This window comes from Echinops telfairi, unplaced genomic scaffold (assembly GCF_000313985.2).
Source record: "Echinops telfairi isolate 266 unplaced genomic scaffold, ASM31398v2 ScPeMD7_18;HRSCAF=68, whole genome shotgun sequence".
Classification (NCBI taxonomy): Eukaryota; Metazoa; Chordata; class Mammalia; order Afrosoricida; family Tenrecidae; genus Echinops; species Echinops telfairi.
Window position 1 is genome coordinate 93476310 of NW_022103915.1, and position 27611 is coordinate 93503920.

Here is a 27611-nt window from a genome sequence, read left to right on the forward strand (position 1 = left end):
AGTGGCGATATCGGGAGGGTGGAGGGAAGGTGAGGGAGAAAGGGGGAACAGATGACAAGGTCTACATCTGGCCTCCTCCCTGGGGGACGGACAGCGGAGAAGTGGGTGAGGGAGACATCAGATGGTGTAAGATACAATAAAATAATAATTTATAAATTATCAGGGGGAGGGGGGAGTGCAGAGGGAGGGGGGGAAATGAGGAGCTGACACCAAGGGCTCAAGTAGAAAGCAGGTGTGAGAATGATGAAGTCAACATATGTACTAATGTGCTGGACACAAATGATGTATGTATGGATTGTGAAGAGTATATGAGGCCCTAATAAAATGATTACTCGGAAACCCACAGTGGCAGTTCCACCGTGTCCTGCAGGGCCAGTATGAGTCGGCATTGGCTCAAACAATGGCAGTGAGTTTGATTTGTTGGAAAGTATATTTAGCATTTACAGAGTAAAGGATCATGGTACATTTTCAAATGAGTTCACTGCCTTGGCTCTGGCCTGCACCCGCTGTCTCCATGGCAGAATTCCGCGATTCTCTAGGCTGCTTTATTTACACTTCCGAACCCTAAAGCCTTTACCATTTGGTGTCTGTTTCTACAGCCTACCGTTTCACCTAAGGCATGCATCACCAAGAATGAATTTGATAACCTTTAAGAACCTTGTTCCTCTGACATACTGACTTTATTTTCCTTCCACCGGGAGGAACCCCCGAATCCCACACCCCACCCCTGATGTTACGATGACTGTCCTGGCTTCATAAGAGGATAAATCAACAATAATGGTTGAACTTCCATTGCTCGTGTCACCAGAAAGGACCAGCAGGTTGTTGTTGCTGTTGTTGCTGTTGAGTGGGTCCTTACTCATAGCCCCCTGTGTACAACAGAACAAAGCGCTGTCTGGTTTGGCACCATGCTCACAATTTTTGCTGTGTTTGAGCCCATTGTTACAGCTGCCATATCAATCTATCTCTTGGAGAGTCGACCTCTTTTTTGCCAAGCGTCTGTTTTAGAAAACATGAGATCTTTCTTCTAAGACTAGTCCCTCCTGACAAAGTGCCCATAGTACATGAGACAAAATCTCCCTATCTTAAAAAAAAGGAAAGAAGGGGGAAAAAAAAACACCTCTCCATCTTTACTTCTAAGGAGTATTCTAGTGGTACCTTTTCCAAGATATGTTTGTTCATTCTACTGGCAGTCCGGGGTCTGGTCAATAGTCTTTGCCAACACCATCATTCAATGTCGGTCCTCCTTCTTTGGTCATCTTTCTTGAGACTTGTTTGGAGGTTCTAGCAGGAGAGCGCAGCTACTCGTATACCCTTGACCGAAGGACGGTCTTCCTTCTATCGGGGAAGGTCGTCCTTTTCAACCGAGTGCGCAGCTTCGGGAGGGACACACATGGAGCGGTGAGGGAGGAAGGGGACACCCGCCTAGCCAGCCAGATCAGCCGAATCAACCCTGGCGATCAATGGGGTGACAGATGTCGCAGCCAGATCGCCCTCACATCCTGGTCATCTTTCTTGTGAGGCTTTCTCATGCATGTTTCCTGTGGAAATGCCATGGCTTTGTCAAGCAGGCCGTACTGCTCAAAGTGATAGCTTGGCTTCTTAACACTTTCAAGAAGACTTTGACAGCAGATTTGCCCAATGCAATACATCGTTTGAGTCTTTGTTTCTATGTGCATGAATTGGGGATCCCAGTGAAATGAAATCCCTGAGGATTTTAATCTTTTCTTTGTTGATCATGATACTGCTTATTGGTCCAGTGATGAAGATTTTTGCTTTATGTTTAGCTATAATCCATACTGAAGCCTGTAGTCTTTGATCTTTATCAGGAAATCCTTCGAGTCTTCCTCGTCTTCAGCAAGCAAGGTATGGTCATCTGCATATTACAGGTTGCTAATGACTCTTCCTTCAATCCCGATGCCACATTCTTCCTCATATAGTCCAGGTTATTATAAAATTGTCCTGCATATAATCTTGATTCCTGAGATTTTTTTTTCTTTTTATTTTTTTTTAAACATTTTATTAGGGGCTCATACAACTGTTATCACAATCCATACACACATCAATTGTGTAAAGCGCATTTGTACATCATTCTCAAAACATTTTCTCTCCACTTAAACCCCCGACATTAGGTCCTCATTTTTCCCCTCCCTCCCCTCGCTCATGAGCCCTTGATAGTTTATAAATTGGTATTTTGTCATATCTTTCCCTGCCCGACGTCTCCCTTCACCCACTTTTCGATTGGCCATCCCCCAGGGAGGAGGTCACACACAGTTCCTTGTAATCGGTTCCCTCTTTCCTACCCATTCTCCCTTTACCCTCCCTGTTTTGCCACTCACACCACTGGTCCTGTAGAGCTCATCTGCCCTGGATTCCCTGTATTTTCAGTTCCTATCTGTACCAGTGTACATCCTCTGGTCAGCCAGACTTGCAAGGTCGAATTCGAGTCATGGTAGTGGGAGTGGGGAGGAAACATTTAGGAACTAGAGGAAAGTTGTATTTTTCATCGTTGTTACATCGCACCCTGACTGGCTCGCCTCCTCCCCGAGACCCCTCTGCAAGGGGATCTCCAGTGGCCTACTAATGGGCTTTGGATCTCCAGTCCACACTCCCACCATCATTCACTATATTCCTGAGATTTTTTAAATCAGCATACAGATTGAATAAGTGTAAATCAAAGAGACAACCTTGATTCATACCTTTCGTGAATTTAAATCACGCAGTACCACTGTTCTGTTTGATCTTCCTCTTGGTCTATGCACAGGTTCTGCATAAGCACAATTTAGTGTTTTTGTAATTTCTGTTTGCCGTTTTATCCACAAATGCTATGATCAACAAAGCTGAATGTCTCGCTTAGTCAGTAAAACACAAGTAAACAACTCCTGGTATTTTCTGCTTTCAGCTAAGATCCATTTGATATCAGCAATAATATCCCTCCTTCCACGTACTCTTCCAAATGCAGCTTGACTTTCTGGTAGTTTTCTGTCCACGTACAACCTCAACCATTTTTTAATTACCTTCAGCAAAACTTTACTGATGTGTGATACTAACGATATTGTCGCATAATTTCCACATGCTGTCAGATCACTTTTCTTTGGAATACCGTGTGTACCGATTTCTTCTAGTTATTTGGCATAGACAAGTATGTTAGGCCGGGTTGACTAGGGAAACAAATCCACAGGCACTCACATATGTGTCAAAAAGCTTTATATCAAGGAGTAATTATACATCAGGAAAGCATCCTAGCCCAATCCAACTCAGGTCCATAAGTCCAATACCAGTCCATAAACCCGTCTTCAACTCACGCAGTCACAAGCAATGATGCAGAACTCAGAAATATCACAGGTTGGCGGGTGTAAAGTCGTGTGCATCCAATAGCGATGGACACATCCGGGCCCCTGGCAAACCAGGGTCAGCCAGGAGGAAAATGGAAGCAGAGGGGGTGGGGGGAGGTTCCCAGTGCCCTCTTTGTGAGAAGGCCATTCCCACACTGAGTCACCATGAGGCTGTGGCCCGATTGACAGGCTAAACGCCACCCCTACTCTTTTATATATCTTTGAATGGTGGTACATGACATATAACTGTGTGAGCATCTGCAGCATTGCTGCTATTTGTTGAAACATCTCAATTGATTTTCTATCAATTCCTGGGCCCTGGTTTTCCACCAATGTCTTCTGTACAACGTCACCTTCTTCCTTTAGTGCCATTGATTTTAGGTTGTATGCAAGCTCATACCAGAGTTGAACATTGACCAATTATTTTTAGCACATTGATTATAATGCTGTAGAATTGTAGCCATAGATCCTAAGACACAGAGACTCATTCCCCTTCTAGAAGCTTCAGATCCCTCATCTGTAAAATAGATATAATACATCCACACCAGACCTGTATGAGGATGAAGGAAAATTAATGTTTATTGCACCATAAATCATCTCTCCAATAAAACTAATATACTATATTATACTTTATTACATATTAGATAATTATTTTTAAAATCCCTTCAACATAGAAAGGTTGATTTCCTAAATTATATGCAACCTTGGAAATGTGTGTATTTTCTTTTTTTTTAATTTTTTTTTTAATCGGTGTCTAAATGTGTGTATTTTCTACAATGACACAGAGACCATTTCTAGGTGGATAACTGTAAGGTTTTTCTAAACCCCATTTAAGAGCAGCCAGATGAACCTCCTAGAGGTGAACGGGTTTGTCCTAACACAGAAGCTTCCTTTGAAGGGACCGAAACGCCTTCTCAGGGTCTTTGTTAGTGCCGTGAAGGAGGGCATAAACTATTTGAATTTGCTCTTTGTGCTGAGAGGAGGGGGAAATTGCTGGTGTGGCTTTGTATTCCATCCCTGAATGATGGATGTCAGCGTCTCGCATCTTGCTGAAGGGTGTGCCCTTGGTAAGTGCCCCCACTGCCTTCAGCTTGGTCCTGAGCACCCCAACATAGAAACCTCGTGACGTCACGGGCAAGCTGAACAGCTTTGGAACAATCGAACCAGCACTCCTGTTCCCTTCATCAAAGGTAGGTCACAAGCCAAATCTGAATCAATTTTTTCTTGACGGCCGAAAGCACAGCAACCATACTGCCGGCTAGCAAAGTGGCGTCCTCTCGGTGGGGCATCAGAGCACTTAGCAAATGATGTACCAAGTTCCCCAACTCCCTGGCAAGTGCTGGGCTCTGCACAGGAGGGAGCTAACGTAGGGTTACGTTGTGCCTAAGTTGACTATTGACTTTGCATCAGTAAAGAAAACTTGAAAAATGTTTTATTTGGAAGAGGATTGTTTGTCTCCCCATCCTAATTTCTCTCTCCATTTCGCTAACAAAAGTGAAAACAGGTTTTTTAAAATATGAAAATGTGTCCACCCAATCACTGACATTACATTGTCGAATAAGTCACCCAGATTTACCTGCAAGCAGAGCCCAGGGATGCGTTCCCAGTGTCGATTACCACTGCCTCATGGAGCCCTGCAACAGAGACAACATTAAGCAGCAATTGGAACAGCGGTTCTCAACCTGTGGGTCGGGACCCCTTTGGGGGTTGAACAACCCTTTCACAGGAGTCACCCGATTCATAACAGTAGCTAAATTGCAGTGATGAAGTAGCAACGACAATAATTTGATGGTTGGGGTCACCACCACATGAGGAACTGTCTGAAAGGGTCGCGGCAGGAGGAAGACTGGGAACCACTGAATTGGAGGAAGACATTTATCACAGCGCGGATGGAGTGGGCAGGAGATGAGCACATAGGTGACTCCAGCCAGGAGCTTTCAGGAAACACTCCCTGCAAGGTTTCAGAAAGTGCTTTGCTTCCCTGATCAAAAGGAAGGCCCCTCTTCTGCCACCCTCCCTTTTGGGGTGACTGTGGTATCGAGCACGGTGGGGCCATGGAGGAAAAGCTCAGCAATCATCAAAGCCTGATGTGACTGAGCACATGTTAGCACGTGTCCTTCGCCTTCTTACTGTGAGAGGAAAATAGACTCGTGTTTAAACTGCTGTCTTTGCTTGCATCCAAAGGATCCTAGCACAGTCCTGTGGGTGGTTACTTAAACCACAAGGAAGGATGGAGTTGGTTGAAATGCCTAACAAGGTAACCGATTGCACAAGACATAGCCGGAAACACAGATCCCTGGGCTCTCCAAACGCTGGGAGTGATATAAGGGGAGCCGATTCCCTGTGCAGAGAGGAGGAACCCAGGAATGTATTCTCCTACAGCACCCCATCGATGCATTCTATAGCAGGCCCCTGAGAAACCCTGTCAAATGTCTATGCCACAGCCGATGCCTCTAGGGCCATCCATAAGTAATATTAAGCTAAGAATTTAAAATGAGAGATCACAAAGACATCTCCCCACGCCTCAAAAAGTACAGGGGATAGAAACTCTTCACCAGATAGTCCATAATTTGGGGCTCACCCTTCCTATCTCTCTTCTCACCACACTGAAAAAAGAGCACCATGTTGTAGTGAATTATTTAGCTGACTACATTAACCAATTCTCCCTTTCTTCCTTTGCCTCCATATCTAAAACATGATGCTGTGCCTCCCGTACTGGGCACTTAGTACACGTACAGTTGATAATCCGGACATAGGAATAGCTACACAAAGTTAATAGAGACCACTTTTGAAGTTTGGCAACACTGAGCCCAGACGCCCAGTTTCCGAGTCCAGATCAGACTCGCACACGCTGTTGGGGTCTAACGAGTTGCTGATAGCGTCCTTCTGCCCCAATGGTCTCATATGTAATGGCATTACATATTGCATTAGAGATGTGATAGAAGAGAAAGCATTTAACGTATGTTGAGTACTCGTAAGGTGCCCTGGGAGAACAATGGTTCGGGATTTCACTGCCAACCGGAAGAATGGTGGTTCCAACCCACTCAGCCATTCCTCTGGACAAAGACCTGGCTAACAGTCTTCTCTAGACGCATCACAGTCAAGAAACCCACCTGGGGCAGTTCTCTGTCACTTGGTGTCACCATGAGCCAAACCAACGTGACAACACCTAACACTAACAGAGTGCTTGAAAGAACCTGAGTCTGAGCAAGCACTCAATACACGCCAGTTACTATGAACCCATTTAGAGATGCGGCTCAAAGCCCCCCAAAACCATGCGCATTGCCAACAAGCTCATGCCAGTTCATAGAGCCCCTCTAGGACAGGGCAGAACTGCCCTGGTGGTTTCCTATACCCTACCTCTTTACGAGAGTATACGCCTCGTATACTCGTATACTCCCACAGAGTCATCGGTGATTTCGAACTGCTAACTTTGCCGTTAGCAATTCAACTCGTAATTCAGTACACTACCAGGGCTCCCATTGAGGCTCAGAAAGACTGAAGAGCTTGGGCAAGATGTCCTAGCTAGTAAGTAATAAACTGTCTCCAAAGGCGTCTTTTTATAGTGTGATTAAGATGTAGCCTGGGTGCTACTTTAGAAATGGTGGTAAACATTGCTAGTGCTCACTAGCCTCTGTTCCCTTTGTCTTCCAGAGTAAAGGGGGCGGGTGTCTCCTCTCAATTAGAAAGGGCTGTGCTACTCATTCTAGTTCATGAAATGTGAGCCTGTGTGGCCCGTGTTACTGAGGAGGGAGACCCTGCGAGATTCTTCATTCCCTCTCTTCCTCTGGTGAGCACCAAACCAAATTCCCAAGAGGGCAGTGAAGTTCTCTTGTACCCGTCACTACCACTACCACCATCCTTACAGTGTCTATTTTAAGAGCAGGAAAGAAGCTTGGATGTATGAAGCCACTGAGATCTGGGGGTAGTACCCTAGCGTTAACTGATAACGTACATAACTCGACCAAATGAAGGAAACACCCAAACATGAGGGGGCTTCAGAAACTTCCTGGAAATATAGAGTTGAAAGATCATGAGATTTTTTTCCACGAACTTTTTGAAGCCCACCCCCTGGGTTATATAATTCAAGATGAAATAGAGGCTTGCTATTCTATTTTATTCCTTAACTTGATTAATGGGAGTTCACACTTGGATTTGGGTGGATTTTTTTCGTGTTTGCTTGTTTATTCATTTGGGGGCATTGCAGTGTTGTTAACCACAGGAAAGTTCATGAGCATTGTTCTGTCTTCTCATTTTCTGTTACCATAAGCCATCATGCTGTAAACCTAAAGGACAAAAAATAAATAATTATAAATACTGTGATTATCACAATGTTCATAAATGTAATATTGCAAATATAAATGCTACTTAGTATTGTACATGTAAATGCTAATTCATTGTTCTTGGGTTTTTATTAAAAAAAACATTTTAATTATGATCACATCCAAAACACAGCAATTGGTCTAAATTTGCATGAAACATTAGAGGAAGACAGAGTGTCAGGGGTAGAAAAGATACAGAATGTGTGCTCATTGCCTCCATCAACACTGCCTCCGTTGTCCTGAGACCAGAAGAACGAGGGAGGACCGAGCTACCATTGCAGGGGATTTGGGTCAAATATTCTACAGAAGAATCCTAAGCAAAAGGGGAGAAATGCAGAAAAGAATTGCAAACTCTCATAGGCTCCAGACTGCCTGGAGTGGTGAAAGTTGACTGTACCTCTGAAATAATGTTTCAACCTTAAGCCAAGCATATCCCCTGATGTAATCTTAAAATCAAACAATAATCTAGCTTAACTAGTAAAGAATTTCTACCTTGAGCATTTTGCACTTTTAAGAACTGTCTGTGTGGGACCACATAGACAGCTGATGATGATCAAGGATTGTAGCCATCAGGATGGATTAAAACTCAATGTGAAGAAAACAAAAATCCTCACACCTGGATCAGTAGGTAACATCGTAATAAATGGAAAAGGGAAAAAAATGAAGTTGTCAAAGATTTCATCTTACTTTAATCCACAATCAATGCTCTTGTAAGCAGAAGCCAAGAGATCAGACAATGAATAGCATTGGGTAAATCTGCTACAAAAAGACCTCTTTTGCTGGAAGATAAACAAGCGGCCAACTAGCTCAGAAGCAACAAAGCCCACATGGAAGAAGCACACCAGTATGTGTGACCAGGAGCTGTTGAAGGGATCGGGTGTCAGGCATCAAGGAACAAGAAATCATGTCATTGTAAAGGTGGGTGAGTGCAGAGTGGAGACTCAGAGTCCATCAGGTGGCAACAGAACACCCCCCTGATGAGGGGTTTTGGGGAGGAGACGAGCTAATCAGAGTGCAGGGTAGCAACGATGAAACATATAACTTTCCTCTAGTTCTTTAATGCTTCCTCCCCCCCAATATCATGATCCCAATTCTGCCTTGCAAATCTGGCTAGACCAGAGGATGTACATTGGTACAGATAGCAACTTGAAACACAGGGAACCCAGGATAGATGACTTCTTCAGGACCAGCGGTGAGAGGGCGAGGCCTGGAGAGTGAAGGGAATGTGGGGTAGAAGGGGGAACCAATTACAAGAATCTAAGTATGGCCTCCTCCCTGGGGGATGAACAGCAGAGAAGAGGGTGGAGGGAGACGTCGGACAGGGTAATTTATGACTAAACTATAATAATTTATGAATTATAAAGGGTTCGGGAGGGAGGGGGAAATGAGCAAACAATATTGAGTGCTAAAGTAGAGGGCAAATGTTTTGAGATTGTAGAGGGCAACAGGTATATGAGCCCTCAATAAAATAATTTAAAAAGAAAAAAAAGAATAATGAGGGTAACAAATGTACAAATGTGCTTTATACAAGTGATGTATGTATGGACTGTGATGAGTTGTATGAGCCCCCAATAAAATGATTTTTTTTAAAAAGATCTCTTTTACGTTTTGAAAAGTAAAGCCATTACTTTGAGGACTAAGGTGCACCTGACCCAAGCCATGGTATTTTCAATGGCCTCAGCTGCAAGTGAAGGTTGGACATTGATGAATACTGGAAGCACCAGGGGCTGGCAAAAGAACTAACAAATCTGTCTTGGAAGAAGTACAGCTAGAATGCTCCTTAGAGGCAAGAATGGTGACACTTCGTCTTCCATATTTTGGAGATGTTGTCAGGAGAGACAGTCCCTGGAGAAGGACATCATGTTGGGTCCATAGTAGGGCAGTGAGAAAGAGGAAATCCCTCAAAGAGATGGGGTCATAGCGGCTCCAAGTATGGGCTCAAGCCTGACCGTGATTGTAAGACGGGTGCCGCACCAGGCAGTGTTTTGTTCCATTGTTCATAGGGTGGCTATGAGTCAAAACCAACACACAGGACCTAGCAACACAACAGCATATGCGAGCAACATGGCAACAGGAATTTGAAAGACTGTGTAAGAATTCTGGGAGCCAGTGAATTTATGTTAAGAACAGAGGCATAACACCAAAAAAGGAGCGTGAGGATGGTTGCACGACTCAAAAAATGTCAAACATTAACGTCATTAACACATGTAAAACTGTTGATTGGTTGTATGTTTCAATAGCAACAACAAGATAAATATATGTATTTTGAATTGTGAAAGTCTTTTGAGTTTGGGGAAGATTTTTTTAGCTACTTCTTCAGGTAAACATTCATCAAGATGAAATTGTTCTTGTTTCTTCCATACATGAAATTTTATATCTTAAAAATAGATTAATTAAAAATTGATTAGACAGTTAAAGACACTGGTTAGGAAATGAAAGAATAAGTCAGAGCCAGGGGCAGAATATTGGTGAATCTCATATATAAACAGAATTTGTATCAAGAATATATAATATCAAAAACTAATAAGAAGAAATAATAGGCAAAAGATCTGAAAAGTCACTTCACCAGTGATAAAAATGCAGAGTACCTGCATGCTTTTAAAACACACTCTGCATCATGAGTCATTAGGGAAACAAAAAATGGAAACCACTACAAATCTATTAGAATGGTTCAAAAATTTTAAATGACATTATCAAATGCTGAGTAGAAATGCAAAGAAACTGGAACTCCCTCAGACATTGTTGGAGGGCATGCAAAATTATATAGCCAGTTTAAAAAAATAATAGTACAGTTAATCATAAACTGAGCATACTCTTACCAAATGACCCAGCAACGCCACTCCCAGACATTTATCTAAGAGAAATAGACATATGTACGCACAAAACCTCACCACAAATATTTATAGCAATATTATTCACAATTGTCAAAGGTTAGTCACAAACCAAATGTCCTCCAACTTGTGACTAGATAAACTATGGTACACCATACAATGAAAAATGATTCAGGAGTAAAACTGAACCAATTACAAATGCATATCATGACATGGATCAATCTCTCAGTAAGTATGCTAAGGGAAAGAAAGACTCGATACTATTTACTGTTTGAGTCCATTTATATGAGTTTCTGGAGAAGGCAAAAGGCTAGAGACAGAAATCAGGGCAAGCTTGTCAGGTGCTCTTGTGGAGGAAAAGGAATTGACTGTACAGGGTGATGAGAAAACTTTTGGGGGTGTCAGAAATCTTTCATATTTTGATTCTGATGGTGGTTATGTACTGTATAAATGTAGCAAAGTTCATAGAATTTAGCAATGAAAAATATGGCTTTTACTCTTTGTAAATTGTACTGCAATAAACAGAAAAAAAATCAAAATAAATGTTAATTTGAATAGGATAGTAATCATTTCTGTGTTAGTCTGGGTTGACTAGAGAAACAAATTCACAGACACTCATATGTGTGTAAGAAAGAACTTTATATCAAAGAGCAATTGTACATTGAGAAAACATCCCAGCCCAGTCCAAATCAAGTCTGCAAGTCTGATATTACCCCATATGTCAATACTAGTCCATCAATTTCTCTTCAGATTCATGTAGCCATTCAATGATGCTTAATGCAGTGGGTGGAAAGTCTTGTGGATCCAGTCAGTGGCGGTGGAAGCATCTCAGTGATGGTGTGGGTCTTCACGTGGCTCCTCCAGCTCCAGGGCTCTGGCTCTATCAGCGCAGCTCCATGTGGCTTGTCAATAGGAATGTCTTGAAGGGAGTCGAAGCAGAGAGGGAGTGTATCTGGCCTCCAGTGAGCTATATATCTCCTTCACTCCTCCAAGCGAGGTCATCAAGCTGCTGTCTGATTGACAGGCTAGACTCCACCCCTTCACAAGTTGACAGGAGATTATGTGACTGCCACAATTTCAAATGAATTTGTTCTTCACATTTTGATTATACTCTGACTGTTTATAGGCTAACTTCTTGTTTGATTGAATTTACTAACCATAAAATATTGACTGTCCTAAATCATTTCTTCTAACTCCACTTGCATTTTATTATACATACATTAAAAGCAAAACTGATTTAAGCATTAGTATTTAGAAGATTAAGCTATATTCAAATAGCAAAAAATGCATTTTTTTTGCCTCATAGCACTCATCAAAATAGTATTCCGTTTAGCTCAACAAATACTTATTTTCATACACAGGTATACTTTTAAACTGTAAAATGATCAGTTTGGCAAATTCTTAAGACCCTTAGTAGTCACACTGAATCCTCGAATCAACATTACCTCAACGTATGTTTCAAATGCCCTAACAATATGACAGCAGCCAACTTCTTTCTTCAAATACTGGGCTGTAGCCAGGGAACAAAAAATAAATACTCGCTATCTTACTATTTGAACTTCATCCTCTCGTCATTCTTTTGAAAGTTTCATAAGATCTGCTGAAGTTGCTCTTCCTAATTACTACCCAACAACCATCCAGAAACACCAAACCATTTTCCTCCCCAACACTGCTTTCATCCGTGTGTCCAGCATCTCCCGAGGACCTTATCCTTCCTCCAGGGAGGAGAGCCCCATGGGCACATCGGCATGGCTCTATGTCGAGCACCTGACTCAGCACGGGCATGTGATACAACTGGGCCAAAGACGATGGAGAGAAAGTTCCCTGGAGGGCTTCCGGGTAATGAGACTCAAAGAAGAAACCATCTTCCTCCTGCTGGTTGTGGGTGTATCTGGATGAGCCGGGTGGACTTCTGCAGCTCTCGGGCCACCAGAAGCACAGCCAGCCTGAGTTCAGCCAGCTCGCTGAGCATGAAGAGGCAGGAAACTGGAAACCATCCAAGTGTCCCAACCACTCCTGGACCTGCCTTACCTTCAGTTCCTGTCATCGGAGAGAATGATTTTCTTCACTCTGTAAGCCAGTTGAGTCAAGCTTTCGTGTTACTTGCAGCCCAAACCATCATAACTGATCAATCAACCCAAACAAATACACTGCTTCCAACTGCTGGGGGAAAAATAAAGGGTATGATTACAGACAAGAAATCAGGGCATCCCACATTGATTTTTAGATCTTGAGCACATAGATTAATTTTTATTTTAGTGATTATGAATAGGAATAAAATATTGATCTAAGTTTTCAATAATAGGGGAACCTGGTAGATGGGAACACTGTACTATCGTTTCAATTTTTTGGTAAAACTAAAATTATTATACACTTCAAGATTTCTTTAAAGATAGAGATAAACAAGAACAGATCAAACAAAGAAAATACTTTTAAAGTTTGAAGATAATTTGCATAAAAATATTGCATGTAAACAACCTTTCCTGGCAAAATCTCTTCACTTAGTCATGCTGAGCATCTTCCTGTCGAGTTTTAGCATTTCCTAAAACTGTGCAAGGGGGCAGGAACTGCTGGATCGCTTCAATAGATAAGCAAACAGTCATACTGGAGAGGTGAATTAACTTAGGGGACGTCACACACTAATTAGTGGCAAAGCCAAGAATAGACCTGACCTCCTATCAAGGTAGCTTTCCTCTTTCCTCGCTTCCTCCATTCTCAGTGCCAAGATTCTTACAAGAGCTCATCGGAAAAGAAACTTTTCAATTTGGTGGACATCTAGACAATCTGCTCACAGAGTAATAATGTGAAGAGTTAAATAATCGACATTTGTTTGCTGATTTTTAAAAGATATGCTCCCCAAAAAGGGAGGGGGGTAATGCCTATAGCATAGCTTTATTTACTGAAATTAAAAAGGACTTGAAGCGTTCATTGATAAAAATCAATATGGATGAGACCTCAATGTAAAGAAAACAAAAAACTTCCAAATGAGCCAATAGATAGTGTCATGATAAACAAGGGGGGTGGAGGGGGGGATATGGAGTTATCAAGGGTTATATTTGATTTGGATCCACGATCAATGCCCGTGGAAGCAGCAATGAGGAAATCAAATTCACACAAGATCGCTTTATCGCATTTTTAGGATTAAGGTGCACCTGACCCAAGTCATGATATTTTCAATGATCTCATATGCATGTGAAAGTTAGACAATGAATAAGCAAAACACGAGAAAAACGGATGCATTTAAATTCTGTTGCTGGGGAAGAATATGGAAAGTATCATGGACCGCCAGGAGAACAACCAATCTGTCTGAAAGGAAGTCCAGCCAGAAGGCTCCTTAGAGGGGAGTCTTACGTCACGTACTTTGGACACGTGAACAGGAGGAACCAGTCCCTTGGAAAAGGACATGCTCCTCGGTCAACCAGAGGGTCAGCGGAGACCCATGATGAGCGGGCTCAAGACGTTCGCTGCAGCACGGGGCTCCATATCACAGTTGAACCGCTGGCCTGGGCTGAGCAGTGTTTCCGTCTCTTCTCCATACGGTTGCTCCAAGCTGCAGCAGACTGGACAGGACCTCCACAGCAACATAAGTCAGAGTCCACTGACTCAGTCCAGTGTCACCCAGCAGTACGATGACCACCAAGATGGTTTTCCCCAAAGGAGCACTTTGTCCTGAAAAGTAAAATAAAAAGAACAGGATACAGTGAGATTTTGACTGAGAGTTGCAATTATTGGCCTTCTGCCTGACCCCCACCCACCAAAAGGCAACATCCTATTCTCTGCCTAAACTATATAGGGGGAAAAAAATCTAAATTATTTAAATGAAAATTTTAAAAGTCAAGGCATCCACTCAAGTACTTACTCAATGCAAGAACAGTTTGTTCTATTAAATTGGCACTCCATGATGTTCACCTTCCCGAAAGGATCGCTGAAGACAAATGTGTACATAAGCAAATGTGGTAAAGAAAGCTGATGGAGCCCGGCTATCAAAAGATATAGCATCTAGAGGGTCTTAAAGACTTGAAGATAAACCAGCTGCCATCTAGCTCAGAAGCATCAAAGCCCACATGGAAGAAGCACACTAGCCTGTGTGACCACGAGGTAGAGAAGGGACCAGGTATCAGACATCAAAGAACAAAAAGTCATATCATTGTAAATGAGGGGGAGTGCAGAGTGGAGACCCAAAGCCCATCTGTAAGCAACTGGACACCCCCTTACTGAAGGGTCCGGAGAGGAGACGAACCAGTCAGGGTGCAGGGTAGCAACAATGAAACATACAATTTTCCTCTAGTTCTTAAATGCTTCCTCCCCCCACTATCATGATCCCAATTCTACTGTACAAATCTGGCTAGACCAGAGGATGTATACTGGTACAGACAGGAACTGGAAACACGGAATCCAGGAGAGATGACCCTTCAGGACCAGTGGTGTGAGTGGTGATACCTGGAGAGTGGAGGTGGAAAGGGGGAACCGATTAAAAGGATCTACATATAACCTCCTCCCTGGGGGAAGAACAACAGAAAAATCGGTGAAGGGAGATGTCAGGCAGTATAAGATATGACAAAATAATAACAATTTATAAATTATCAAGGGTTCTTGAGGGAGTGGGGAGTGGGAAGGGAAGGGGAAAAATTAAGGGCTCAAGTAGAAAGCCCATGTTTTGAAAATGATGATGGAACAAATGTACAAATATGCTTGACACAATGGATGTATGTATGGATTGTGATAAAAATTGTACGAGCCCCCAATAAAATGGCTTTTTATAAAAAAAGGTCAATGCCACCTATTCATGGTGAACTGAATATGTCTGGCACAAGAAGAGCTTTGAAAGGTTGCTCATTCGCTGTGATTTTAGTTATTTATTTTATTTTATTTTGAGTATCCTTGTTCATCAGGAAGTGATGGGCATAGAAACCTCTATGGATCCGTGCACTCTTGCAAATCGTGTCAACTCTAATGAAAACAAATCTACACCACTCATCACTCCTGCTCATTCACTCAAGAAACAGCCACTGGCTCTCCCACGGACCAACTACAGAGGAAGCAAGCCCTACCCTCAACCACCGAGTCACGCATCTTCGTGTTCGTCACTTAGTTTCCGTTGAGAAGAGCAAACATTTTTTTCAGAATCTTGGTGTCTCTTTGTGGTACACAGGTCTCCTCCAACCCGAATCCAAAAAATTGGGGACACTTGAAATATTTTCGTTGTTGCTGTTGTGTGACAGCAAGTTCATTCAGACACACAGCAACTCCTTGTGACGGAGTAGAAGGAATCCACGTGGCGTTTTTGCCTCTAATCTTTACAGATGGCCAAGGGGCTGTTCACGGAGCTGAGACGCGGCCTCAACAGGCAGCTTTTGCTTACCCATGCCGCTGGCAAGCTTCTGTTTACAAACGTGCACGATAGAAAATCAACTAGTAGATAAATAAGAAAGTGTTTCTAAATGACTGAAAGATTTCTTCCAGCCTGAAGATTCGGATGGGGACTCTATGTCAAAAGGTGTTTACGTGGTGGTCCCGACACTTCTGGAGAAGGAAGTGGCCTTTCAGAAGGGGCGGGGTCAGACCAGAAGTTGGAGAACAGGAAGTCCGAAGTAAAGCGGCGGCATCAGTTGTCAGCACTGGTCAAAGGCCATCAGGCCAGGTTATCAGAAGCAAACCCATCAGCGTCCAGTAGTGGCAAATCGGTCTTGGAAGAAGTGCAGCCAAAACGCTCCTTACAAGCCAGGTAGTGAGACGTCGTGTCACATATTCGGGACACGGTCTCAGGAGGCACATGTTATCAGGTAGGACAAGTCCCTAGAAAAAGCTATCACGGGGCCAAAGAAAAAGAGGAAGCCTAACAAAGATGGACGGGCACAGCGGCTACAAGAATGTGCTCCCACCCAGGAGTGACTGTGAGGACAATACAGGACCAGGCATTGTTAAGCCATGAATCAGAGCCATCTCACTGGCACCGAGCAGCAGAAGAAATGATGTTTGCCGAGGTCGAGGGATCAGATTAGCAAGGGAATTGACTATTTGAATCATACTGCTATCTCCTGTATTTTGATTCCATACATATTAAGTATCTGCCTCATTACAATCTGCATTTTCTTCCCGCCTTAAATTTCTCTTTGATAATGAGAGAACAAACCTGTCTGTTGTTCTTGTAATTATATTATTTAATTGAGTAAATTGACATTCTAGATTACATATCAGGCTCTTGTGAGCTTGGTTCATACAAGTCTCTTCTCATCACCCGGCACTAAATAAATCAACTTGCAGATCTTGCAAATTGGAGAGCGCTACTTTAAATTCATCTAGGTTATTTCCAAAGAGTCTCTAGTTAGAGAGTCTGATAAGCTTCCCAACTCCTCTGACCAGGGACCCAATATAAGGTCCTAGATAGAATGGGAGGACGCTATAGAACAAAAGGCAAGTTTATTTTAAAAGCCAGATTCAATGGACCAATAGAGACCAGAGAAATCCCTAAGACTATTATTCACATACACTACCCTTTGAACTTGGAATTGAAACTATTTGGGGACATCACTTTAGCTGTATAATAGAATGACTTATAACACCACAAGTAATGTGAAACCTTGAAGCAATCAACTAAATGAGACAACATGGTCAACCATTATCCTGAAGGAAAGATGAGAAGGCATAGAGGGCAAGGGAAATGGAATGAATAGGAACAACCATCACATGAATAACGAGAGTGGCGACACATTGTGAAAAATGTCATCAATGTCGCAGAGCAAGGTGAATGTTGTTGTTGGTCGGTACCATCAAGTCGGTCCTAACCCATAGTGACCTTGTACACTACAGAAGGAAACACTGCCCAGTCCTGCACCATCCTCACCATGGTCCTCTGCTTGGGCCCATTGCTGCAGCCACCATGTCACTCTATCGCTCTCAGAGCCTTCCTCTTTTTGGCTGCCTCTCAACTTCACAATCCAAGAGGTCCTTCTCCAGGGACTGGTCACTCCTGATTACACATCCAAAGTAAGTCAGGCAAAGTCTCACCATCTTTCCTTGTAAGGAGCGCTCTGGCCGGGCTTCTTCCAGGTCAGATTGGTCTGTCCTGTGGGCAGGGCATGGTACTGTCAATATTCTTGGCCGACACACAATTCATATGCATTGATTTTTCTTCAGTCTTCCTGTGTTCGTCTGGGTACTTTAGAGAAGCAAATCCACAGAAACTCATGTATAAGAGAGAGTTTGATGTAAAGGGTAAGTGCGCATCAAGGAAACATCCCATCCCAGTGCTGCCTAAGCCCATAAGTCCAACATTAACCCATTAACCCACATGTCCACCACCAATCGGCAAAGTCCTCCTCCATCTCACAAAACAGACACAATGATGCCGACTGCAGGGGGAAAGCCGAGTCAGTGAATGTATGAGCATCTCAGTGCTGCCAGGGGTCTCCACATGGCTGCTCCAGCACCCGGGGCTGCATCGGGGTAGGTCCCTGTGGCTTCTCCTCAGGGATGTCTTGCAGGAAATGAGCCTTGCCAGCTGAAGCAGGGCAACTGCACCCTGGTCTGACCATCACAAAGCAAGAGACAGGTGAACTTGAAAGGTGAGGCTCACTGAGCCATTTATCCCTCCGCCCTTCAGTTAACCCCACATGTGTTTATCGGCCAGCTTGGCACAATAAACACACTCCCTCACCATCTTTCCTTGTAAGGAGCACTCTGGCTGTACTTCTTCCAGGTCAGATTGGTTTGTCCTGTGGGCAGTACATAGTGCTCTCAATATTCTTGGCCAGCACAATTCAAATTCATCGATTTTTTCTTTAGTCTTCCTTATTCCATGTCCAATTTCCACATGCTTACGAGGCCCCTGACAATTCCATGGCTTGGGTCAGGAGCACTTTGGTTCTTAAAGTCACATTCTTGTTTTCGATACTGTGAAGCCGTCTTGTGCGGTAGATTTACGCAATGCGATGCATCTTTTGATCTCTGGACTGCTGCTTCCATGAGCACTGACTGGATTGTGGATCCACGCAAGTCAAAATTCTTGGCAACTTCAATCTTTCCTCCATTTATTATGATGCTACCTATCGGTCCATTTGTGAAGATTCTGTTCTTCTTGACATGGAGTTGTCATCCACAGCGAAGGCTGCAATCCTGGATCGTCATCAGCAAGGGCTTCAGGACCTGTTAACGTTCAACCAGCAAAATTGTGTCATCTGCATAATATCACAGGTGGTTAATAAGCCTTCCTCCAATCCTGATGGCACATTCTTTGTCATATACTCCAGCTTCTCTGATGAGTTGTGCAGCACACAGACCGAATAAATGACGAGAGGACACGACTCTGAGGCACGCCTTTCCTGATGGTAAACCATGCAGCATTTCCTCGGTCTGTTCAAAGAACTGCCCCCTGATCCAACTTTGTTTTATGGACAACTGTTAAATGAAAAAAAAAATGTGTTTTTGTGTAAACTTTAACCTAAAACTCAATAAAATATATTTTCTTAAAAGAAGAAGAACTTAGGACAAATGGGACTGAAAGTTTAGTGATGCCTTGCTCAACCCCTTGTGCACAAGGTTAGAATCGCAAGTAGGAGATCTTGGTACTATCGGTCAGGGGAATATGATTCAGCAGAAACAAGCCCCCTATTCCTTTGGATCTGTGAGTGAGTTCTTCCAATGAGAGCTGTCAGATGCTTGTTACAACAAAATAAATGCCTTTTGACTGCTTTTCTTTGCTCCTGATTAAAAAGAAAGCAAAACTGTAACACAATTCTTAAAAAAAATTTAAATGGTATCATCATTGCTAATGCTTTTTTTACAATTCAGTTGATCACTGCAGGCAAACCAGTTTCTCATTCATAAATTCCCCTGATTGTCAAAACAATGTACATGCTCATTTATCATAATGTAATATATCTTGGAAAGCAATCATAACATAAAGAAGACGTCCTCTCACCAAAAGGACAGCCTAGTTTGATATATTTGAAAGGCCAGCCCTGATTGCCTGTTTACTGTTTTGTTACTATGAACAATATAATATCTTATTTTAGAAACTTTCAGGATTGTAATGACATTATAACACTTATTTCTAAGCTGATTTTTAAACTTAATTTAAGATGTTTTCCTTTACCTTAGATACCTGTAGTTCTTGGGTAGGAGATTTAGCTTCTTTAGCTAGACATCATTTCCTTAGAATTTTGAAAGACTAATAACCGTCAAGAATCACTGGAAAGAATGCAGATTATATCTTAGTGTATTAGAATACCTAATTACAAACCAAGAAGCATATTATGATTGACTTAATTCAAAGAGAATGTATTGATAAGATATGGCAAGGCTAAAAAAATCAATAGACGACTAATCACAAAAGGAAACTATGAAGTAAATCTAGAAGATGATATTCAGGAACACTCTGGTCAGCACAGGCTGCTGAGCTGCACAACATCTTGTCTTTCAGTGGATCATGGGGACATTCTCTCAAGAATCAAATGCTCGGGCCGAGGCCTCAGACTGGCCAAATTGAAAATTACACCTGCCCATCTCTCCCTGGCATGGGAGCAAGGAGAGGGAGACGCTGTGCCCTTCATCTTCTCTATTCGGAAGGGACACCTCGACTGTACCCCAGTGAGGAAAAACTAGTCCCCGAAAGAGTCAGATGCTCCCCGAGAGGGGGATTAGATTCTGGGGCGCCCCAAACGTAATGACTTGACCTTTCACTTCTCATGGCTGCTTACAAGCCAGGTGTGACAAAAGAATTTGATTCTGCACATTCACCACAGCGAGTATACATGACCTTAGGATACACAAGACACTAGAAAGATGGGTCCAAATGTCTTTGTCTGAAGCCTTTGGGGCCAGATGCATTTCAGAATTCAGAAATTTGCAGATTTTAGAAGGATAATAGAGTTTATATACCATGTGCTATGTAACATCACACGATGGTCTGTAACACCATCCAGAAATCAAAGCACATAAATATATTTACAGTGAACTATATAAAATATTTACACTAGCGGATAGAAAAGATACAAATTAGCCTCACATCAGTTTAGATCAGGTTTGAGGACTAAATGAGTTAAGGTTAACTCAGGTTTCCTGTTACACATGTTACTAAGTAACTAAATAAAAACAAGATTTTTTTCCAGAACTTTTTGGATAAGGAGATGTGGACTACTTTTAAGCCTACTTACTTTTATAAGTAAATCCAAATTTAACTAAATATACTGGGTAATTCCGCTATAACTAATATATATGTTCCATCTAAATTCTGCTGTATCAACTCTCAATCTACAATGTGCTATGGTCTACAGCCAGTATATAAACTATGTAGACAGACCAATAGATAAAGTATTCATTTGTCATATGACCATGGCTCAATATTTGATATCATAACAGATCCAAAGAAGAAAAGTGAAATAAAACAGAGTAGTTCTCTTGAAATGAAGTAACGCAAGGATATTTTGATATCTTATCAAATCAAATCAAAGTTCAATATCTTTGTACATCCATTAAATTCGTATGTAAATGCTAATTACAGAGGCTCACTACTTATTGAACCATGATGGTATAGTGTTGTACCACAGTTTGCTATCCCTGTGATGCTGGAAGTTATGCCACTGGTATTTAAAACCCCAGCTGGGTTAAGTATGTTACACAGGTTTCAGAGAAGCTTGCAGATCAAACGGGCAAGAAAGAAGAAAGAGGTAGTCCACTTCTGAAAATGAGCCCCTAAAAATATTATGAACAGCAGTAGAACCTTGTCAGATAAACTGCCGGAAAATGAGCCCCTTGGGTTGGGAGGCATTTGAAATATGACTGAGGAAGAGCTGCCTCCTCAAAGGACAGCTACCTTTAGTGACTTACGTGAAGTAAAGCTTTTGAGACCTTCCTTTGCTGCTGGAACATGACCCAAAAGAAGAAAAATAGCTGCAAATGTCCAGTAATAATCAGAACTTGGAATATATAAAGTATGAATCTAGGAAAACGGAAAGTCATAAAAAAGTGATCACACAACATTTGATATCCTGAGGCTTAATGAGCGCAAATAAACTGATATTAGCCATTTAGAATAGGACAGCTATATGGCTATTGTGCTGAAATGACAATTTACCAAAGGATGGTATCACATTTATTGTCAAAAATATCATTTCAAAATCTAGCTTGAAGTGCAATGCTATATATGATAGTATAATATCCATTTGCCTGAAAAGAATATCTAATCTACTGTTCAAATTTGCGCATGAACCACTAAAACCAGAAAATTGAAGAATAGTACCAACATCTTCAGTCTGTTATATGCAATCAAGACGCATTGTTGACACCTGGTGAATGGAATGAAAAAGTTTGTTAGAAATACAAGAGTAGGATCAGTAGTTGCAAAATATGGCCTTGCTAATGGAAATGAAACTGGAGATCCTATGATAGAAATGTGTCAGGCCAATGACATATTTGTTGACGATGCATTTCATCAACACTGTATACACATGGGCCTTGCCAGATGGAATGCCCATGAATCAAGACAACTTTGGAGGGGGAGTGGGTGGGGGGGCGGTGGAAAAGCTCAATATTATCAGCCAAAACAAGGCCAACAGCTACCTGTGAACACACTTCAAATATTCATATGCAACTTCAAGTTGAAATTGAGAAAAATTAAAACAAGATCACAAAAGTCAAAACTGATCACATCACTGTGTTAGGCCAAGTTGACTAGAGAAACAAATTCTTTGACACTCATATACGTATAATAAAGAGCTTTATATCAAAGAGTGTCTGTCTTCCTACTAAGCCCCATGATTGTCCTATGTCCTTTAACAAGATCCTTCAAGATTACCCTTGGAAATCCCAAAGAACAGTTGCCTTTCTAACCTGAGTCTTGTGCCATGAATTTAGTTGGCCCAGCCGATCCCCTTGGAAGCCACTGTTTTACTTAAATCGTTTATTTGAAGGCACTCTAATCAGACTAAAAACGTGTGTTACTGAGAAAACTTGTCACCACCCAATGTGGATTACAGAAAACTTTTTTAATGTTTTTTTAAAAAATAAACTCATGCATGTATGAACTGAAACCCATGTAGCAATACTTTTGGCTTCACCTCATCCAAATAGCTAATATACACACACACAAAAGAGGATCACATCAGTAGTCATCACCAGAAAAATTCCAAAAATGATAAATTTTGAAGAACATACATACTTAGTGACAAGGACTCTCACCCCTTTCCACCTCACCTTCCTCCCACCCTCCTGGTATCGCCATTCTCATCACTGGTCCTCAAGGGATCATTTGTCCTGGATTCCTTATGTTTCCAGTTCCTATCTGTACCAGTGTACACCCTCTGGTCTAACCAGATTTGTAAGGTAGAATTGGTGTGGGGTTAAAGGGATGAGGGAACCCCACAAAACATCACAGGTTCAGTAGGCGCAATTGTACAGCAATAATAAGTAGAGATTATAGTAAAGTCATAGAGAGCATGAGAGTTAAAGGATGGAGTCAAGTAATGGAGTCAGACGCAATTCATGGTAGCATCGCTCACCTCAGCTAGGCTTGATGGTCCTCGTGGAGGGGGCTTAGTCATCAGAGAAGAAGCCGCTGCTTTGTCCTCCTTAGCCACCTTCTCCAGCCACCCTCCCAAGAACCAGGGAGCCTCATTATTTATTGCTAACCACGCATCATATCTGATTACAGAGTCATACATCACAGAAAGGGGCAATACAATTCATTCTAGAACAAGTTTGATCACTCCAGTGTCTCATATAATAAAGCAGACAACTACTATTCTGGGAGGCATGCAAGTCCCCTGATGGCGGACAATAACCTAAGTCACGGGAAGGGGTAGCAACATAGGCAATACAATCAATAAGAGGGTAATGACCTAGGGGTGTGCCTGTATTTGTTGTGGGATAAACAGTGGTGTCTGCTTGATCTAGACAGCTGATAATGGCTACCTAACCTTGGTCATCCTTGGGCGGGTTTGCCCTCTCTGGTATCTCCTGCAAGTAAACAGACCACCACTCTCCTTATCAGAAGGGAGTGGGTCTTATTTAGGGTGAGTCAGACTATAGTCTAGATGGCTGATGTTAGGGAGAATAACCTCTGACTTATTTTCGCCGCCTAATGAACAGTCATTCTCAAGCTAATTCTGGCATATATTTTGGGGAGACAACTTAAGAGAAATCCTTCTGTTCCTCACAAATTGGGATGATGATAGTGGTGATGTGGGCAGGGAGGAAGCATTCAGGAACTAGAGGGAAGTTGTATGTTTCATTGTTGCTACACTGCACCCTGACTGGCTTGTCCCCTCCCCAGGACCCTCCATAAGGGGATGGCAAGTGGCATACAGATGGGTCTTGGGTCCCCAATCTGCACTCATTCACAATGATTTGATTTTTTGTTCTTTGATACCTGATAACTGATCACTTTGACACCTCATGATCACACAGGTGTTCTTCTTCCATGTGGGCTTTGTTGCTTCTGAACTAGATGGCCACTTGTTCACCTTCAATTCTTTAAGACCCTAGATGCTATATCTTTTGATAGCCGGGCTCCATCAGCTTTCTTCACCACGTTTGCTTATGTACCCGCTTTGTCTTCTGCAATTGTGTCAGGAAGGTGAGCATCATGAAATGCCAGTTTAATAGAACAAAGTATTCTTGCATTGAGTGAGTACTTGAGTGGAAGCCCAGTGTCCATCTAAACCTATAAATATATGCACATAGATCTATTTCCCCATCCTCATATATAAATATATTTACAAATGTACATGCCTTTTAGACCTCTATAAATGCCCTTTGCCTCCTAGTTCTTTCCTCTTGTTCCACTATCATGCTCAGCCTTCATTTGGGTTTCAGTAATTTCTCTCAGTTACATTACCCTTAATCACGCCCTACTAGGCCTCCTACACCCTCTTCACCACCGATTTGGATCACTTGTTGTTCCCTTGTCCCTGATTTATTTACACCACTTCCTTTCCCCCCACCTCCCCTTCTCCCATGTACCCCCAGAACCGTCGGTCCCACTGTTTTCTCCTCCAGATTGTTCATCCAGCCTATTTTATTTAAACAGACCTGCAGAGATAATAACATGCATAAAAACAAGACAGAGCAAAACAAAGCAACAAAAGAAAACAAACAAAAACAATGTGATCTAAACTCTTGACCAATTCCACTCTTATGTTTGGACTTACAGCTCTCAGCTTGTCTCACACATAGAATGTGTGTGGATGTGGAGAATCCATCTATGTTTTAAGAGACATTTAAAGGAAAACATTACCACTCTTTGACTCTCTGAGCACATCCTGATGGCATTTGCCTGGAATTTCCCAGAAACCAGTGGATTAAAATCCTTATGAGTTTGTATATAATCTCTCCGCAACCATCTGGTTCTAAACTTATTATTGGATATAGTCAAGCAAAGTCCTGCTAATAGCTCTATATCTTTTGATTAAAGTGTTGGGGTTTTTTTTCCTTTATCATAATGCTGTTGCCATTGCTGTTATGCTGTCAACTCCCCACTGCCCCCAACTCAAAGGGACCTCGTGGACAGTAAAATGAAATGCTGCTCGGTTCTGCACCCTCCTGAGGGTTTTCATTGTCTGGCTTTTGGCAGTAGATTGCTAGGCCTTTCTTTGTGGTCTTTTTCTGAAAGCCGCACGGAAACCGGTTTCAACACACCTTCCATTAACAAAGACAGATGGTGCTGTGCATGAAATGCGTTTGGCAAAAACTGAACCCAGGCCTCCTCCTATGGAAGACAGGAATTCTACCATGGAACCACCAATGCTCCACTTGATTGTGGTTCCCAAACTTGGAGATGCCACCTCCCAGGGGTGGGGGTGGGGACTGCTGGAATGATGTGGGGGGAGGGGGGCTGACAAAGCAGATACTTACATTTTATCCTAGACTATGGGCTATAGTACAAAAAGTTTCCATTGCTGGAAGGGGGTCTGCCATGTATTTCTTTATTTTTTGAAAACGAAGGTGGTCAGCTAAATAAACTCGTGAACTTATGATGTGACCAGGTCAAAACTTTTCTAACGCTGAGATCTTTTTTTTGAAAGGTGAGATAATATTTGCAAATACTTCTGCCTCTATTTAGACTGGGTTTGCCACTTACCATTAAATAACATAAAAATAATATTCATTTGAGAGCATGGCTTTGTGTTGTAACCCTACTAAGTTTTCATATTGCCGGGCTGAAGAAAATAGAAATTCCGCTTCTCTGTCACCAAATAATGAGTTTCAAAGTCAACAGCACGATCAGGAAAACACTGGTGCTCACTGACATCTTACCTTACCACATCCTTTCTTTGAAAAGCAAGAGCATATTAATAAACAGGTATAAAGGCACAGTCTGGGGAAAATGAATTTCAAAGAACAGCAGCGTAAATGCTGTATTTTACTTTCGGGTTCAGTAGATTTTTATCTGGAGTAATAGCTTAAAAGATTAACTAGCTATTCATTTCATAAGCTTGAACATACACCTCACAGTAGAAAACAAATTGGCATTTGGAGCTCCTGGATAAAGTGCTGTTCAAATCGGCTCCATAGTCATTTAAACATAGAGTTAGTTTTGTGCCTGGCGTTAATGAAACATCTTTCCCGTGTAAAGAAAGCAGTAGGAATAAACTTTACGTCAAAGGCAAGCTCTTCTGGTCCCTCACCCACAATGTTTATCCCAGTGGGATATGATACAGTCTGTGCACTTGCTATGTTCCACAATAATTATAAAGAGCAATAACATGTGGTATGAATAGAACATGTAACAAAGAACAGCAGTCGATGGTAAAATAAACCGCTGGTTATGTCAAAACTAATAACTTATTTACCCATGCACAGTCAGTGAGTTATGAGGTCAGATGAGCCCCGTTGCTTAAGCCTCACGAAGAGTACACGTAGCTTTCTTGGTTCATCATTTTCAACAGTTCCTCTGCAACCATCTTAAGGATCTTCTGAAATGAACTGGGCTCCCGTAAGAACCTATGCCCCGCTCTCTCAAAGGAAGGCCCCAGATACTCAAAGCAAGCGTTCGCCTTTTTGCAGCTTGTGGGAAGAGGGGGAACACTCGGAGAACGCTTGTCATAAATTCAGCATTCACGATCACGGCACACAGAATCCATCTTTTTAAGGAATGGAAGTAATTGTGCCATGTGACGCCCAAAGCCTCTCGAAAACGTTATGTGTCAGGGTGTCCTTAAAAGGCAGTGCACTGCTCATTGATCTGCCCATTTCATTTTGATTTAAAATGCAGATCTTTCCTTCCCATTGAAATCTTTGCATTTTTATTTATAAATGTATAGGAGGGAAAATCCATTGCAGACGTACGCCGCCTCATAAATTATGTTTGGTAGTTGAAACAGTATGCGCTTATGTCCTGGCTTGAACATCCTCCTTTATTAGAATGCTATTTATTGCCACCAGCTGCACTGCTTAGCTAAGAAAGTTCTTGACACCAGCGATTGCTTTTCAGCACCGCTGCTTCCGGCTGCTCACAGGGGCTTCTATTTCCGAATGAAGCCACCCTTCTGCCGCACAGATACCTCCTGTCACCATGATGCTGGGGAATCGCTGGAGGGAGGGGGCCGCCCCCACTGGTGCTCTGTGATCTCCCAGGCTGTAAATCCTACCTGGCGTTAAGATTGCTCGCCACCCAGCACTGGCCTGCGAGCTCTGAACTACATTCAGGGTATCTACCCATCAGTAACGGCTTTTTCAAAATTAAGATGTGAATTGATCTGGTGGCGCGCATTTCGGGAGAGAGCCCACGGTGCCTATCGGCCCTAGACACCGGTCTCTGTTTCAGGAGGTTTTCCGGTAAGTGAAGCTGGACAATGGTAATGACTCTTCTTCTGTTAAAGACTATTATTACACTTGCATGAACAGTTCATCCTGCTGTTATTTTCTCTGCCGCCTGTGCCGGTGGCATCCAGACCAGCCAAGCAGGAAAGGTATCGAAATGGGGGGGGGGGGATGTCTCAGCTCAGTTCGACTGCACAGTAAGTCCACTTTGAAAGGGAATCTTCCAAACCACAAAGACGGGTGCCCACACGCCAGCACGTTGCAGTATTTGCTGATGGGAGCGGTGTCCATGCTGCCCACCCACCCACGTGACCACGGATCCTTTTCAGCGCCTCCCCACGTGATCGGGCTCCAGCCTCCCCCCC